Source organism: Lissotriton helveticus, chromosome 2_1, assembly GCF_964261635.1.
Source record: "Lissotriton helveticus chromosome 2_1, aLisHel1.1, whole genome shotgun sequence".
Taxonomy (NCBI): Eukaryota; Metazoa; Chordata; class Amphibia; order Caudata; family Salamandridae; genus Lissotriton; species Lissotriton helveticus.
The window spans coordinates 313259985-313279569 of record NC_136059.1 but is presented as its reverse complement, the minus strand read 5'-3'; positions in this window follow the sequence as shown (position 1 = coordinate 313279569).

Here is a 19585-nt window from a genome sequence, read left to right as displayed (position 1 = left end):
ATACTGTCTAACATAGCTTTCTCTCCTAGATGTGCTGGACTATGTGCGGTATTGATAATGACTTGAACCATAGAGTCGGGGAGAAACCATGTGGCTTTACCCTTCGTTACCCATCCCTGATCTGTCTGGACCCCTCCTTGTTCGGACCATTTCTTGATTTCATCGGGAGTAGCATGTAACTGGATATCTATGACATCTTGAGTAGGGTCCTTAACTGTCATACAGGTAGTCAGATCTGGAGTGTATGTCGGTGTCTTATTAACTGGAATGTCTGGAGTCTGAGCTGTAAGCTTGGCTGTTCGATCTGCTAGATCATTACCTTGGGAAATAGTGTCAGTAACTTTCGTATGTGCTTTGCACTTCATGATAGCAATGGATGTCGGTAAATGTATTGCATCTAACAGAGCCTGAATGAGGAGACCATGCTGAATCTTGGTTCCGTGAGAAGTCATGAAACCTCTCTCCTGCCAGAGCACTCCAAAGTCGTGTACGACTCCAAATGCATAACGTGAATCTGTGTAAACATTAACTTTCAGGTTCTTGGCGTGAATGCAGGCTTGTGTCAGAGCAACTAGCTCTGCTGCTTGAGCAGACAGGGTGTCAATACGGTGTGTTTCAATAACTTCAGTGTCAGTAGTCACTGCATACGCGGCTACTAGTTCTCCTGTACTTGTTCTCATGCATGAACCATCCACATAAAGTGTCAGGTCGGGATCTGGTAATGGAATATCTGTCAGATCTTGTCTTGACTTGGTCATGATGTTAACTACTTCCACACAGTCGTGTGTGGCAGGATTTGGATTAACTGACGGTAACAGTGTAGCAGGATTTAGGACGTTGCAGCGTCTGATTTCTATGTGTGGCTGAAACAGTGTCAATTCATAACCTGTTAAACGTGCAATTGTCAAGTGCTGAGTTTGTGTTCGGTTTAAAAGAACTTCCACGGAGTGTGGAACTTGTACTGTCAGGGAGTGTCCTAAGACTATGGAATCACTTTGTCTGATAGCTAGGGCTGTGGCTGCAACTGACTTAAGGCACGCAGGCAGAGCCTGGGCTACAGGATCTAATGTGCTCGAAAAATAAGCACAAGGCTTGTATTGTCCTGCTTGATCTTGTGTGAGAACAGATAATGCTGTACCTTCGCGTTCAGTGACAAAAAGTGTAAAAGGCTTACTGTAGTTTGGTGTAGCTAGAACCGGAGCTTGACATAGGGCTTTCTTTAACTCATTAAAACTAAGTGTATGTTCAGATGTCCAAGGGAGGACAGTCGATACGGCTGCCTCCTGTGTCGTTAACTGTATCAGTGGCTTGGCTAGAAATGCATACTGAGGAATCCATTGTCTGCAATAAGAAGTAAGGCCAATAAAAGCACGTACCTCCTTCTGGGTCTTGGGCTGAGGAAGACTCGCTATTAACTGGATACGGTCAGGTGTCAACTGCCTACCCCTCTTGGACAGTAAGTGTCCTAAGTAGACCACTTGCTGGACACAGAATTGAAGCTTAGAAGGGGACACCTTGTGCCCCATCTCGGCTAGGAAATACAATACTGTAAGTGATGCTCGCTCGCAAGCACGTTCAGAACGGGCTGTGATCAGTAGATCATCGACATACTGGAGCAGGGCAGTGTCAGTTGGCATGTGAATATTGTCTAGTTGTCTCTTAAGTGCTTGACTGTAAATACTAGGACTTTCTGTGAAACCTTGAGGAGCTCGTGTGAACATATAGCTCCTTCCATTTAAACAAAATCCGAAAAGAAACTGGCTGTCTGGATGAATGGGAACACTAAAAAATGCGTTCTTGAGGTCTATGACTGTAAAAAATGAAGCTTCGGAATCAATGGCTGTCAATAGGGAAGAGATATCTGGGACAACCGGGTACTGGGGAATAATACATTTATTAAGCTCTCGGTGATCAATCACTAATCGATATACTGGAGGTGCATTTGGATCAGTACGTTTCATAACAGGAATGATCGGAGAATTGCATACATTGGAGTCAGTTTCTACAACTACTCCTTGAGCCATGAGCTCGTCAATAATTTTGGATAAGGCTGCTACAGCCTCAGGTGGCAATCTGTACTGTCTGATTCGTGGCAGGACTACACCTGGCTTGAGAGTCACACGATGGGGTGTGATTTGCATATAACCAACATCAGTTGGACCTTGCGCCCATAGATGCTGCGGGACATTGGACAATCTTGGATCAAAATCTCGTAATACATAGTGACCCTTGAAGTCACGTAGGAACAATCGTATTCCCTCTGGGGAACAGCATATAACTGCACCTAATTCTTTCAGTGTTTTAATGCCTAATAGATTTTCTGGACATGACTTAGTAAGTAACAGGTCAGTAGTGCGGGACAATGGACCTACTTCTAGAGTAACTGGCTTTGAGATTTCATTTACAATAGGTTTTCCTGAAAATCCAAGGGAAACATTTCTAGAGCCTGAGAGCGGAGCCCCTGGAACTTCGGCGTGACTTATAGTGGTCCTACTTGCCCCTGTATCAATCAGAAACTTTCTGTCTTTCCCTAGTACTTGACTATGAACATAGGGACCTTCTTGATCTACAGGTATCTCGATGAGAGGCAAGCCTACCTCCCTCTCTAGGCTGTTTCATGAATACGGTTGATACTCTGGATACTCGGACTGTGCATACTGGTACATCTGCTGTGTAACATGCTGTGTTGCAGCAATAGGCTGCGGTACAGTAACTGTCTGTGGTGCATTCTGTGGCTGAGAAGTCTGTGAAACTTGTTCTTGTCTAGGCGGACGTGGTCTTTCTTTAGTCTTACCAGTAGCTATGTTGTGTTTCAGAACTACACACTCGTTTATAAAATGACCTGGCTGTTTACAATAATTGCATGTCCCTTTAACGGGAACTGCAGGATGACTGGCTTGATTCGGACCCCTCTTCTGACTGTCTTGAGGAACAGATTGTGCAACTAGTACTTTCATTTTCGTGTCTTTCATACGTTTCCTTTCATGTTCTTGCTCTTCTCTGATTCTATTCTGGTGATATTGAAGCATCTGTAACATCTGGGACGGGGTATTAGCTTGCCAGGTACTTTCGACCTTCAAAACTCGATTCTTAACTTGTGGACTTGAATTCTCGACTAATTTAGTAACAAAAAGATGAGGGTATGACTCACTACTTGTCTTGAGGCCACTGTTTATGATAAAACATTTTTCAAATCTAGAATAAAAATCACTAGTGTCTTCGTCTTGTTTCTGTTTACAGGCTGAGATTGCATCCCAGTCTTCCTTTTTAGTTGCTAATAGTCTGGGCAAAACTTGTATTAATAATTCTGGTAATTCTTTACATTTATCTCCAAGACCGGTACCTGGTACTCGTGCCTTGTCTTCAGCTTCTAGGACTGCCCAATCGATCTTTTTCTCTCCCACCTCCCATTCTTTTTCCTTGAGTTTCTCATATACCCCTGCGGGCAACAGGACTTTTAACATTTTAATAATATCTGGATACGTGTATTCTCCCATACGGAGCATGTCTTTTAATTCTCGGTGGAACCCTGCTGGATCTTTATCATGACAGGGAATTAACTTTTTCATCTCTAAGAGTTCCATCTTTGTGATCGGGTTGTAAACAAACACTCGTTGCATTTCACCACCGTCTGTCAACTGGGTGTACTTCTCGTAACGGATTCTGTCTGTCTATGTAAAAGGGTTTACTTTCTGGGGGTGAGACATGAACAAAATGCGGGTTCAAAAACATACTATATTTGTGGCGCTGTTCTAGAATGACACTAATTAAATCGGTACCTAAACCTTTCCATTTATACTGGAGTAACTCGTTCAGGACATCATGTAACGGACCTGGATCAGAATGTTGACCCTCATACAATGTAATGAGGTGCTGAATCATATACATACCCGCCAGTCGCTGCTCGGCTGGGGGCATTTTCAGAAACATTTGTGCCACTATTTCGTCTGGAAAAGTGGTAGAATCAGTAGTCCATCGGACTGCTGATCGGACTAGTTCTTGTTCATGCATGGTACTTAACTCGCTATAACCGATTCGTGATTTCAGAATGTGATCGGTGGCTTGAAATACTTGTTCTAGAGAACCTTGTTCTGGTGCTGAATGGTGAAAAACTGGCTTGTGTTCTAGACGTAAATGGCGATCTGGGAATCTAGATTTTCCTACATACGCTATTCTGTCGGGATTCTCGTCCTCTACCTCTTCTGTAGAAGAGTCATTTTCTTTCTCGCTTACTTGTGCTGCTTTACGTTGATCGTGTAACCTTATTATTTCTTTACGAATTTTCTTGTACATACTCTCTATACTACCGATAGTCTTGTGCTTACCCTCGGCTATATTATCACTCCACCTTGTCAGGACTTTCATTTCGGCTCGATCTTTGGTCGGATAATCTTGTTCTCGTATTAGACAATTAATCAGAAACTTTAATAGCATGAGCTGGACTTCAACTTTTCTTTGGCACATGACGTCACTAATACTTTCTGGATCATTCCCTGTACGGATGAAACGATATATTCTGTCTAGATCTTCTTTCATATCTGGTAGGGTAACTAGATACTCGGTCACCTTTCTTACGCGTAATGAATATAAAACCATACTATCCTCGCCTGGGACTGGATCATAGCCACATTCGTTAAGGGCTTTTCTTATTTCTGCAACAGACTGATATCTGGGCGTACGCTGTGACGCTTGTGCATGTAATTCGGCTAACGTTAAGCGCTTGTGTGGCGGCGGGGTTTGAGGAGGACCTCCCCCTGCGGCCCCTAAACTAGAGTCGTCTACTGATGCTCTTCGTCCTGGCAGAGTGGGAAATGGAAATGCAGACTGGACTTGTATGGCGGGCTGGACCGGGGGTACCGTAACAGGTACTCCGGTGTCTGGAGGAGCGGGAAGTGCCTGATTTACAGGGACTGGCGGAGTAGTAACAGGATTTGCATATTCTGGGACTGTGTCGTCCAAATAGGACGAGATGAAAATATCAGCTGCGGTCGGTTTGTGACGTAGCTTGGTCGGAACTAATGGTGGCGGAAAGTTACTGGATGCCTCCGGGGTCGCTTTTGGCAAGCCCTCGGCAAGAAGAGGATACATACCCTTAATAAGAGCATGCCTCTGTCTGTCTGACTGTTCGGTTTTAACTCGTTCACCAATCTCGATTAATTCCCTTTCTTGGGCTCGTTCCAAGGATTCTCTACTTAATTCTGACTTTCTGATTTCTTTTTCGGTTCTTTTATGAGATTCTTTGCGCCATAACTCGATGGCATCTTTCTGTGACTGTCTGGCTTTCTTTTTCCATAATGCTTCTTCTACTCTCATGATGCACTCGGCATCCCATGTGCCTGACACAGGCCATCTATACTTTTCCTCTAACTGTTTGGTATACTCGACCCATAAATCTAGATACAATATGGCGCTTATGCCATGCTTCTGATACATAAAATGACCTGGACTGTCCCTAGGCGGGACAGGAACTGCTGCTTCTAGCAGACCTTTTCTAGTTCTTAACTGACGCAGTTTTGAAAAGAGCGGCATGACTGAACTATAATCTGGACACAATACAATACACAATAAACACGATAACTACTTCACACTCATACCACGACATCAAAGTACATGAAGAACATTTAAAATAACTGTTCGAACAGAATACTACCTGGAATACGGAAAACAGAATACATGAATTTTCTCGAGAACAGAACTGACTAGAACAGAAACTAGATGCACTGCTGAAACAGTACGAAACTTACCGGTCTCATAAAGAGACACGTCAGGACCCGCATCCACCGAAGTGGACACTTCGTTTTGTGGGTCTGTGTACCACCAACCCACGGACCAGAGTCAATTAGATCGACCCTGTCTAGATACTACCCCAGTAATGGTACTCACCGGGCAGCAAGAACGGAAGGCCTCGGTCTGGACGGGACTGCTTCGACGCCGGACGGACGAACTTCGGACTTCTGTTACGGGTGGGCCTCCGGATACCTCGGACCTTGGACTCTCGGCTTGGGCTCTGGTCGGGACTCGCCGCATTCCTCCACCGTCTCGTCTGGATGCTGGACCGCCTCCTCCGTCTCCTCCGTGGGCCTGAGGGATACTTGAAGCAGAAATATCTGCCGGTGCGCAGAAGAGTTCCGTCACGACTGCAGAGGGTCAGGGGGTCGGCGTGGCTTCACCGACGCGTGGGGAAAGGGCAAGTCCCTATTCGGGCGCCATTATGTGGTATATAAATAAATAATACCGGATCTATTTTTGAATGAATAAATGAATAACAGATAGCTCAATAAATAAGAGTCAAGATTCGAGGTAGTAGGAGTTTTGCAGGTTTAATACAGCATAAGGACAGGAACAGGACGACCTGCACGGGAACAGGATGGCAGCCCTGGCAGCGCTGCCGGGGTCAGGATCTGGACAAGAAGGCTAGCGTGGTATTTAATAACAGTACATGAGCATATATACATAACGCAAACACATAGCATTACATTGCAATAGGCGTAGCAGTGGGTGGAGCAATAGGCGTGACGCGTAGCAGTCGCGAAAGATAAGGGTGAAAGTAGGTGTAACAGGGCGTATACATAGACATGTGATGCAAACGTAACAGAATATGTCATAAATGGGGCGGAAACATGGAGGGGGCTACCTAAGGAGCCGGGACCTCTGACCTGATGGTGCGCGCAAACTGGCAATGACGTGTTACTAGGAGAAGCTGGGGGCTACGAACTCTGTGCTAGGAGCAGAGACTGAAGTCTGGAGAGTCAGGGCGACATGTACCTAAGCAGTATCTAGTATCTGATGTTTAGAGAACATGTTGATATAAACTATAAGTCAGGAGGGGAAAGGCTAACTTGGTTCTAAGACTGGAGCATGCATTATTCTACATGTAGTGCGTGATGAAGAATATTAAATGACCATTAAATGCAGTATTTCTCTAACGTGGAGACGTGAAGGCTAGACAATGACGGAAACTATTGATGCAGTTCAGTAGCTTAGGAATGCAGAGAAGGAGGGCTGAACTGATAACTGGAATCATAACATACTCTTGGCAGACTCAGAGGCAGAGCTAGGCTGAGCCGGGCACTGCGAGGCAGGAAGTAAGTGAAGGGTCGAGGATACAGGTGGGGGCTGTATCGCTCCTCAGCGAGGCTTCAGGAGACAGGAGCTGAATCTGGTGTCCGGGCCCTTTTGAGGCCTAGAAACGGAGACTTTACAATGGAATAACGTGCACACTGAGAAACGTGGCAAAGTAGCTTTACATAGGCCTGATATTCGTAGTATTCACGAGAACTGGAAACTGACATACTAAAGGTGGACACAACTGTAATTGCGTCTTTAATCAAACATGGGGAATACATATGCATATTAATCATGCACAGATAACATATGATGGAGGACGCGTAGGGACACAGAACATGGCAAAATTTACTTTTCCACAACATGAACAAACCTATTACCTAGCTTTAAAAACATCAGAATCTGGTAGTAATAAAATTTTAAAAAGTCAACTTCCGCTCAAGCTGGACAGATTCAGAAAGTGTTACACCCCGAAACTGGCATACTCTGGAAGGGCCCCAGTGATCATATTGGACAGGCCCCATCAAACTTTGCTTTTAGAAGGAACTTTCAACAGCACTTCTGAAAGAAACATCTCTCGTAATCTGTACTCACCTGCTCTGGTCCTTGAAACACGCATTACACAGATCATAATGTGTTCTTGAAGCCTTAATCTCCAATTTTTGTATCCTAGTTTTTTATTTGTCCACTGTTATTTCAATACCAAGCTTTGTGAATCGCTCTGCCATCCCATACACAGAGTCTTGGCATGCTGTGCTGTGTCCACAACCTTAATACATAAAACCTATATATTTAGACCTATCTAAATAAAAGGGACTACTGGTCATGGCAAGGGGGTAGAAAGGTGTAACCTGTTTATGGGGTGGGGCTGACTTGATTTCAACCAGAGAAAGCATCTTTACACCTATGACATGACAATATGACGTATAATTTCACCCAAGAACTATTGTCCAGAAGGGATAAAAACCAAGCATTGGCTTAGCCAATAGGTCTCGCTTTTGAGAGCTTATAAGTATTTAGCCATGCAACAGGTGATGTTGTTGCACCAAGGATATTGTGCTGCATAACTAAATACTTATAAGGTCCCAAAAGCGAGACCTATTGGCTATGCCAATGCTTGTCTTTTCGAGCAGCCGGGACAATGGTGGCCACTTCTTTCCAGTGCCATAGGTCTCGCATTTAAATGCGAGACCTATTGCATTGCAAATATTTTTTTTCCTGGAATGCGTTTGTTTTACCAACGTGGGCTTCTGTTTTCTTCTCCACTAAAAAATTGTGCACACCTGCCAACAACGTAGCCTAACTGTGATACACCCTGCATGTATTGATTTATGTATTTGTGTGCAATTGTATATAGCCGTGTATTGCTGAGGAGCAAAAAAAAATTCTCCAATCATATGCACTTACAAAAGGGACATGGACTGGCGTGAGAGCCAGCTGCCATCTCTGGTGGATAGGGCTATTTTGTAAAAGCAAGTGCTTTATGCCTCGCCTGAGCTGTGGAAAACGCTCCACAAAAAGGAGCGCAATATTGAAGGCGTGGAGCGAGGTGAGATTGTGTGTGGTGAGAATGAACGTGCTCAATTGGTATCGACCGAATGATGTCACCGCACCCCAGAGGCGCAACTAGAGCCAAATTTCGGGGGTGGGGGAGGGTGGAGGGGGAGGCTAAGAAAAAAATTCGGGGGGGGGGCTGAATCTTTAAGCAACATGCAGAGTGGAGCTGCAATGGCTCTTAGAAGAGGTGAAACAACAGCAAGACCTCATTAACATGCAAATGTTCTTTTAAAGACCTGTGAAGTACTCGGGTGCGGCTGTGTGTGTGCCCGGGAAGCTGTCTCATCCCGGGCTGCCAAACACGAGGGGGATCTTGGGGGAGGGGGGGCTGAAGCCCTTTGAGTCCAATGGGTGTTGTGCGCCGGCCGCACCCCGTACAGTCCTTTTGACAAGTAAGAGTTCCTTGTCCTGAGGGGTGGGGTACGGGAGGTCTTGAGGCCTCCCTCTTCAGTCTCTGAGGGAGGGGGGTGGGGAAGATGTTTTAGCTGCTGCTGCACATGCTGTCCCTCCCTTTTGTCCTCGGGCCTCGAAAGGATATAGCAGTCTTGACTAAGCACTAGGGAAGTCGGTGCGAGGAGCATCTTGGGTCACCCCTGCCAACACAGGGTTTATTCGCAGTGCACATAGCACAGCTTAACAAACACAAAACCAAAAATATTCCAAATGACAACACAAAAATCAACCTGTGAAGAGAGATTGGTGCATACATAGTATCCGTGGGCGCCTCGTGCTAGGCTCTGACTCAGGAGGAGTACTCTTCTTGGAGACATTATGATTGAGGTGGATATCACATGGTCTACTGAAATACGGGAATATTATGGAATAGCTATATGAGGTGGCCACGGATAATTGTTGATATTGGAGGTTTGGATGCAACTTGTATACAATGACGATATTGTTTAGAACATTGAAGGTTTTGCCCTGAGGAAGTCAGTGATTTACATCAGTCAGTGACTGTACCGAGCTAGTGTACTGGACCTCAGGGGTCCCCCGCACCATGGGGGCTGCGGGGGCTTATATTACGTCAGTGTGCGTGCATTTATGTTTCAAACAAAAATGATATGCACTGCCGCTGAGCTGTAGTACTGACCCTGTTAAATAAGTGCAGGTGCTGAGCACCGGAAGCTACCGGCAAAAATTAAGCACTGTTTCTGAAACAAATTGAGCACCTGGACAAAATATTTGACAAATTAAGTACTAAATAGAACGTAGCCCTATGCTCACCTCTTCAAATGTCACCCCTAGCAGGCACACTACCTGGCCTAGTCCACATACTAAGGTCTCAATTTGTCTGTTACGTTTCATTGGTATTGAGCAGAAATGCACCAATCTCTGCATTGCATTTTAAAGGATCTTATGTGAAGAAATGTCTTGTTTTATAATGTAGGTATGTGTATCTTTTATGCATTTTTATCCACATAAAGATTGTTTGAACTAGCCATGTAGTAAGTAGCGTTCGGCAAAGGACATCCCTTTCACTGCTACCCGGTCAGTCATGTCTGTTTGTGAATATGAAAATGTTTATCAGGTCGTCGAGACTGCAGCCCCAGTGGCAAGAAAATTAGGACTCCATCACCCTTTAAATAACAACTGACCATTGGCCTGCTCAGCAGGCTAACTAATGGTTTTCCACTTTCATCAGTACTCGGGTACGAGAGATTACTTACTATTGCACCAGTTTTGTACCTACAGTCTCTTGGGACTGCTGCTCCCTGGACCTCAGTCACTACTATCACTTGTTTCATAGCTTGCTGTGTCCACTATGCAGTAGCATTTGTCTGATTGAAAATATAGATGCATGTTCATTCCCTCTTAGGGTGCTGAACAAGAGCTGCAGTCACTATCTTCATCTTAGAACATCACAGTTTCACCCAGTTGCCCTTCCTTCCTTCTATCCTTTGTTCTATCCTGCATTCAGGCCTCTTTATGCACATTTGTTGCCCTCCACCTTTTCTTGGTCAGCCATAACTGTTCATTTCTGCACTCCAATTCACTTGTGTGACTGCTGTGGTCTTTTGACTTGCCCCAACTTGTGGCTGCAATGTAGCCCCACATACTCTACCATCACACACATCTTACACCTTCGTTAAAGTCACCACGTTTCCATTCCAAAGATGAAGAGGTCTCATTGAGGGTTTGCACTATGACAGACCTCCATTATTCACATGTATTATGTTAAGTAGATGCTTCAAAAAGAATATCACCTCTGACATCAAAGCCTCCATTTCCAAATGTCCTCTAAAAAAAAGGGTGTCAGCCTGTCGATGTTAGTGCTCCCCCTCTTCAGCTACCCCGGAAGCAAAGGGCACTATTTAATTACCGACAGACTAATGATATCAAACACCACATACATCTTCCCACGAAGACTTTCTAAACACGTTGATAGTGCCTATCCTGATAGCAAGCATCGCTGGATGCCCCTCCTACCATCCTTACTCAGTCTACTCTTGTCCATTGTGTCAGGGTACACATCTATACATACACTGGACCCCTTTGCTTGTTCTCATGGTGGCTGCCAGACTCTACACCCCATTAGCCACATCCCTCCTCCACCATCAAATGTATTTTCTTGTATTGTAAATGGATTTATACATTCTTTACTACCCCTGACGAGGTGCTAATATGCTTTATAGTGAATGCCATACTACTCTAGAATGCAAAATTAGTCGTTAATCCAGTGATTATTCATTATTATTGGTTAAAGAGGATTAGTCTTGTATAATCAAGAAATAATTCTGTTAATTTGCTCTAGTGTTTTTTTTTTGCAATAGATCAGATTAAAAGGAGTTGGGTGTGATCCTTAGCACCCTATGTGAGTTCTTGCAAATGGCTGGTGGGATGAATGTAGGCTCGAGGAGGTTAGGTATTCTTGGGTCGCATGGATATGGTTCCAAAGATGGTGGTTGTGGCAGCAGCGGCTGGCATTTAGGAAGAGTGGGGGTGGGCAAATGGGTGGTGAGTGGGTGCATGCAAGCAAGGTTAGTGTAAATAAAAAGAAAAAAAATAACCACTTACCTTGCTTGCTGCATGACTCCAATGTCCTCCTCGCTCCGTGTCCTGCTCTGTCCCCTCAATTCCCCAAACCAATCCTGGCGCTGCTCTCATGCTAATAACCAGTATGAGAGCAGTGCCAGGATTGGATGGAGCGAGCTGGCTGGATACTCTTTCAGGCCCTGGAGGCATGTGTTTGGTCTCCACCCAGCTGTGTTACACAGCTGGGTGAAGCGCATCAAAGTGTGCATGTTACCTTGGCCGGCGTAAGACAGCAGGCCACAGTGACTTACTCACTTTGGAGCATCCAGGCAGCAACTGCTCCTGTCCTAGCATGTCTCTGGGCTCAATGCTGGCTCTGCTACAGCTCGCACAACGATAAAAGATAAAATGGCAATGAAATCTTTTCATTGCCATTTTATTTTTTCCTGTGTAGCTTGCTCCCCATCCCTCGTGAAACCGCCGCTGGGTTGTGGTCAATGAAATGAGGAGTTGGCAATTTTCAGAAATACAATTAAATATTGATTTCTCTTGGGACGTAAATGTTTTCTGCACAGCATACATGTGTGTACCCCCTGCCTTGCCTGACTTCATGTGTATCTGGTATCTGTGTATCTGGTATCCTGACTTTTATTCTGGCCCTAGTGTGTGTGCACAGAAGCCTAGGCATGTCCCGGATAATGGGTAGTCCAAAACCTCTCATGAGACATGGAGAGGTGCACCAAGCATATCCTCATAGTTGACAGAGGACTACTGCCCCTGTCTTGGGTTTAGCACATACGGTGGTGGAGGCAGCTTATTGTGTTTTTTTATCCCCTATAGGTGACCAGACCATTTTATCTGTGTCACTGAGAGTGTAACCTACTGGCATCTCTTGTGTAAGGTTTTCCTGTCATGTGGAACATCAGAATCTTATGCTTACATCCTGTGTGTTTGTGGAGAATGAGTGAATATGTAATATTTGAGTAGCACATTTGTAACAGCAGGGCTCTGTGTGTATTTGAGTCTAGGTCTGTACTCAATTTGTGAAATAATAAGCGCTAGAGCCCAAGGTTTTTCTCAGAAGCTCGCAGCTCATGCTGACGAATGTCGGGATTTACTAAAGCCAAGACTTGGTTCTCTTGAATCCACTTCATGCCTCTTTCTTTCACTCCTTGGCCATTTCACTCTTACACGTTCTTTTTCACCCTTGCTTTCTCCCGTTATCACTGTTTTTCAATCTTTCTCTTCCATTCATGCTTTTGTGATTTTCTTTCTCTAGCTTGGATAAAAATTTGATGAGGAAAAGTAAGTGTCGGTCCCCAAAAATGAGAACCAGTGGGCCTCACCTGCAACCATCAACCCAAATTAAGCAATGTTCTGTGCACAGATAACACTGGGATCCCTTTTGAAGGCACCTAGCTTACCATGAATCAAGAGGGAGGATGAGGGCAGCTTCCAAGACAGTGGAATTGTATTACCTTCTTGTTATTAGAGGGATGGAGATCCAGACAACCAGGCTTAGCTTTAGAAATTCCATGAAGACTTTATCAGTAAGATGCTGTTGATTAGTTATTCCTGAACACTGCCCTTTGGTAGATGGTAAGGGGTGATAAGTAAGGCTACATTTTTTGTTGTGCAAGGTGAGGAGGTTTCTAGGTCAGGTCAGGCCTGCCTGTTTGCCTATCCCGATTAATACTTCAGAGAGACTGATGATAGCCAGATACCAAACTTCACACTTCATTGTGCTCATGTTTTGATTGCTCCAATAGTGAGATCGCCCCAGTTCTGCCGGCCATCATTAGTCACATTAGAAGTACACCTGAATGAGAAACCACCTCAAGACGTATACAGTACAAATATTTTTGGCAATGTATGTGTACAACTGACTGAAGAAGGATGTTCCGCCAGGCTATCTATTTTAAATGGAAGCAACCAGCAACACATTTGTTGCACTTACAGCTATCCGCACCTATAAAGCAGGCATTAAAATAGTCCAGGCAGAAATGTTCTTAACAATGCACATTCTGTATCCTGTCGAAGCAGCTTGGACCAGTGACCTTCTAATTACTGAGCTCTCCTGTAGCTGAGACTGCTCTTGTGATGAGACCAAGGCACAGGGCTGCTCAAAAGTCACAAACCTGAGCTAGTGAAACAACATAAAAACGGCATGAATGCCATCCGTTGTCACTCGTTACAACCTTATGTTAAATAAAGGCAATGTTGAATGAAATAAGACATACCTCTGTTTCTTTTTAGATAAAGGTGTACCACTTGCTGTACAACTTCATCAAACATTGGCAAAGTCAATAGTTTGAGCCTTTTGGTCCTATTGACTCTGCCAATTTTTCTAGCCATGCTCTACTGCAACCCCGATGCTGTGCAGCATGGCTTTTTTTTTTTTAAACAAGCCTACATTTCGACCAGGAGTTATGTTGTAGGGTCACACGTGGAGCCTGCATGTGCATACAAAAAAACGCGAGGCGTTCTCTTTTTTCATTTTGTTTGCCATCCAAGTAACAAAAATAAAATAAAAAGGTAGGCCAGAAGTGTGTGGGGGAGAGGACCAACATGGAAGGGAAGCAATATGCAGGGCGGAAAGGGGCTGAAGCAACTGAGGGTCCTGGGACAAGCAACATGGAGGGTGGGGGAGAAAGCAAAACAGAAGATGAAGAAAGGCACCAATGCTCCAGGGAGGAACAAATACACAGAGTGGAAGTGAAGTCTACCCACGCTAACAAATATGAGGCTTGCAATGCAAATGAGGGTGACAATGAAGCCAGCCACTGGTAAGCAATAGGCGGACTCTACGCCCTCTGTAAATTAGCAAAATGTCTCGCTAGCAACAATGCAAGCACTGTCCCAGACGAGACCTAAAAAAGTACGTAAACAAACATTTTCAGGTCGACACTCGTTTCAGACAATTGCATCAAACCTGTACGAAAAAAAGCGGAACTAGCCAATTCATCATAATCAAGTTCCTAGTATGACAAATACCAAGAAAACAATCTGGATGTATAATATTGTCCAAGAATCTGTACTCTGTTGTGATAAACCGTTTCTAGTTACAGCACTGTCAACATGCCAACAGAAGCTCTTAAACCAACATTGATAACCAAACAAAAACACGTCTGTGTACTCTTAGCTTATACTCAGCAATGGCTATCAGTTGACTGTGGCAACCTATGCCGGTCTTACTTCTGCTTTCATGTTAACAAAACACAGCAGCAAACTCTCAGGAACTTACTGAATGTGGTAGGTACACCACAAACAGAAAGAAAGTACCTGTTGCCTCCTCTGTGCGAAGATAAACTCCAAACAAGATGTTCCCCCAAGAAGCATCACTCGGTCAGTTGGTTGGAGAATACAAGTCATAACATGTAGGATATCATAAGGAACAATCACATCTATGTTTACAAAGAATGCTCGTATTAAGACGTCTGTCCTTGGCCGACTGCTTGAAAGGTTCTCTTTGGTAACATATTGAAAACAAAAGTCCCAGAGGTTCTGAAGGGCAAATCCCTCTAAACTCTGATGGGAGGCTTCTGACTCTAAGGCTTATGCATATTTTGTCTGCCTCTAAACCTACTTTAGCAGAAGATTCTGATAAGATGGTAGACAACTACCATTCCTGGCTAGTTAATGCTACCACATTCTTGCCCTTGCAACAATCTCCACCATCCACCGAAAAACTTCATCAGAACTTTGGTACTCACCCAGATTAAAGGAAGAGAAAAAAGTTTGACGCAATTTACAGTGGAAGTGGAGACTTCATTTTGATGATTATAAAGTAAGATATAAGAAAGCTCTCCATGTTTATAAAACTATGATTTTTTAAGACAAGTCTTCGTACTTCTCCGCAAAAAGGGACTGCCAAAAACTACATGAAAGAACGATTTACAACTGACAAGTTTCTGACTAATACCGCCCAGAGTAAGACTATCAATGCCCGTAAACACTTTTCCAATATTCTGGCTTGCATTTCCGAAGTGGCGGAACGTGTCGTTAAGCCCAGGAAGCTAACGACACGCTCCGCCACTTCATTGTACATATCCCCCTTTGTGTGTTTTTTACTTTATTGTATGTTGTGGACGAATGAGAGGGTATGAAAGAGTGTACGGTTGGTATATTTATGACATGTAATGTTTGTGATGTAAATTCTTGAAGTTATTTTTTCATTTGTAAACATAAATAGAATATCATGACATTTTTTAAATAATAAATACATCCATTTCAATATGTATATTTATGTTTCCCTGTTTTTTGTAACATGTGCTCTGGGTATTAAGATATAGTGTACATGTTGTAAATGAAGAGTTGCCTAAGAATCTTTGTGCATTGGCTACAACAAAAAATGTTAGCTAAAATAAAAACTTTACAAAATGGTGCAGCACACCTCATCTTTGGTCTTCCCAAATACCACTCTGCGTCCACGGCACTAGGCCAACTTCATTGGCTGCCCATAAAAAAAGAATTGCTTTTAAGGCCCTATGCATCGCCTTCAAGGCATTACACAATATCAGACCTGTCTTCCTTGTTCCGCAATTTCATTGGTGCATTCCTTTTAGACCTTTAAGTCCTCGTTCTTGAAAAACATTGTTGTTCCCAAATTTAGATTAGCTCGTTGGGGTGGAAGAAGCTTTGTGTTATGTACTGCAAAATTGTGGAATCCTCTTCCCCTTGATCTGAAAAACACTCAAATCCTTCTGCAATTCAGGAGAGAATTAAAAACATGGGGGCATAATATCAAGAACGGCGTTAAAAGTATCGCAGCTTTAACAGCAGGAAACTGCCGCTGAAGCGGTGATAATGAGCTTGATAATATGCCCATGTGAATTCCCATAGAAGCCCAGGTTCACACCAGAACCTGTGCTGCTATGGGAATTCACAAGGGCATATTATCAAGCCCATTATTGCCGTTTTAGCAGCAGTTTCCTGCCGCTAAAGCGGCGATAATTTTAATGCAGTTCTGGATATGCCCCTTGGCTGCTTAACGAATTGTGGTCCTTGGTCTCCTCAGCCACCTGCCCCTTTTTCAACGCATCGCCAATACACCTTTGGGTATTTGAGCGCTATTCAAAACCCAATAACAAAACATAAGACTTGAACCAGAAACCACAAATGGTCAGCACTCCACCTGGATGCACCAGTTTCACTGAGGCCGAGGGGGCAGTGTTGCATCAAAGGAAGAGGGCTACCTTGCATTACTTTAAGGGTTACTTTTGAGCACCAATCAGAATGTGTTCTGGGGAGTAAACTCAATCCAGGTCTGTCTGCTGGTTTACATTACTTTCATGACACTGCGCTGGTGCAAAAGCTTAATAAATCTGACCCTTCCTTCTGAGAACCACATTGCCGGCAGTTGGGCATTGACCCAGAGCTCCACTAACACCAACGAAGGAGCTGGAGGAACAGACCACTCTTAGAAATGGGGATCTCTAGTTGGCAGTGGCTGGCGCCGAGGTCCACATAGGGATCCTTCTTCCCAAGTCAGAGTAAGGGGGCTACACCCGTTGATAACCCCTGCTCAACCCTGTAGTAACGTAGCATGAGCAGACAGGCCTATCTCAGAGGCAGTGTGTGAAGCTTTTATGACCATACACAATAACGCAGGAGAGACGCTACAAACGGACACCACAAGTAGTTATAGAAAAATAGTTATCCTTATATAGACTGAACATGAGGCTAAAAGCGCTCAAGGAGCCACAATGCACATCATTACAGATTCACTTCAAAAGCAATGAAGGAACTCAAAAAGGGTGTGGAACAAACTTAGTTTGAGGCCGGGGCCCGCACGACCCGGTGATGCATAATGTACCTGAGATTTAAAGGGGCACGGCACGCAGCCTCACAAGGCAGCCGCAGTGATGGCAGGCGGACTCGCAGTGGCCACAGCTCCCAGCTGTAGCGGCATGCACTAATGATAATCCCCCTCCAACAGGAATCCAGGTGGGTGATGTCTAATGTCCCTGAGACTTCAGCAGGAGGCAAGCTCAAATCAGGCTCTTGGGTAGTTGCTTCAGCAAGATGGATGAAAGTTTCAAAGTCCTTTCCTTCTAGTTACACGGACAGAGGTTTGTCTTGACATCCAGAAATAACACACTGTCTAGGGGTCTCAGCACAGATTTTATACCCCAAAAGTCTTTGTTCTCAAAAAGTCACAAATCACTGAACCCAGCCAGAACCAGTTTGGTGTCGTCCAGGAGCACTTTGTTTACAAGGCTGCATCCTGTCTTTGAGGAAGAGGGGGTCTGCCATCAGACGCACAGTGGGAGGTGGAGCCATCATTCACCTTGCCAGGCACAGCCCTGCTCAGATCTAAGGGTCACCCCTCCCCATACTCCACTGCCGATCTCTCTATTCAATCCAGGTCTGGCTCAGCCTGCCCTGACACTCCAAAACCAGACAGCCAAAACACATAACAGCAGAACACACTGAAATATTTAGGCAAGAAAATACCTACTTCCTAAAAGTGGTATTTTCGATCACAGAATATAAAACTAATCGTCACTAAAAGATGCAATTTCATATTTGGAGCTCAGGCATACTAAATTCGACTTTCCTATCAGGTTCCTTGGGTCAATTAGGATTATACCAATTTATACAGCCAATTTAAAATAGGGACCATTCGCGCTGTGGCACTGAATGGCAGTGGCACAGCGTCCAGAGCGTCTAACACCAGCAAACACAGAGGAGACAAATGCGAAAAATGGGAGACCCACGCCAATGGTGCCAGGTGTAACAACTACCTTGACACATCCCCTGACCATCTTCATGTTCTTTACAAACTCTTTCGCCTATAATTTATTGATTGGCATCAACTTCTTCCTAATTGTGCCCGACATATGAGAGCTACACATTTACATTCCAAAGAATGACTGACACACTCTTGAACTATCCCCCCAAAAAATGTTTAAGTACATCTTCATAGATATCATCATAGACACTGCTCCCACTCCATTTATTCTATACTTAATATTCCAGGCACCATGCCTTCTCTCTCACACATCTACCTGTTGTGGGATCCACTACATCTTTAACCATTTCTCCAGGAAGGCATCCATTCTTTAACAACTCGACTGCTCAGCTGCAGCTGTACTGCAAAACTAAAAACCGGTGAACTACAGAAGGGCTTGTCCATGATGTCCTCTGGAAAAAAACTGCTCTGCTCCACTGCACAGCCCTCTAAATCTGACGTGTTTGCTTTCCCCCTTTTATTGGATTTTAAGTTAGGATTTAATGGTTACTATATATTAGTTCAATGAAAAAAACAGAAATGTGACTTTTCATGCACAGATATTAAAGAAAGACTAAATTACATCAATCTATGGGTTTACCGGAGTAGATTGCTTTCTCCACACTGATTCCCAATCCCTTTGTCTTGAGGTCAGTGATCACAGGCGGTAGTTGTGTGCGGTGTGGTGTGACTTTTGGTGTTATAGTGGTGACTTGGGTGTTAGTTTGAATGAAGGTTCTGTTCAGACCCAGGGACACTGATGGGCCGCACAAGGATAGTACATGCATTAAGTATGAGTGGGGTTTATTTTGCTTGCGTACAATTCTTGCAAGACCATCCAGCTTTCTGAAACCCGGATCACTGCATGGCGCTCAATGACCCCAGCATGGAATGCCTTCAGCCCGTCAACAGAGACATTTCACATAATCACGTTTGTGGTGCAAGGATTGATTTACATTCTACCCCCAGTGTATTCGCTTATATGCTACTTTATGCATCTTAAGATGGCAAAGGCATGACCTCTCCCAAGCCAACATCGTTAATTAAAATAGGGAATATTGGCATCTCTTTTCCCTGGAACCTTTTCAAGCAGCAAGCTTAGTATGTCCCAGTGGGTCTCATTCTCCAAGCACACATCACCTTCAATAGCACAAAGACCCCCACCATCCATTATAGAAATTTGGATAGGAAACGGTAGAATTCCCTGCCGGTGCACCTTTATCACGTGCGAACCCATCTATGATTCCACCATCCCTA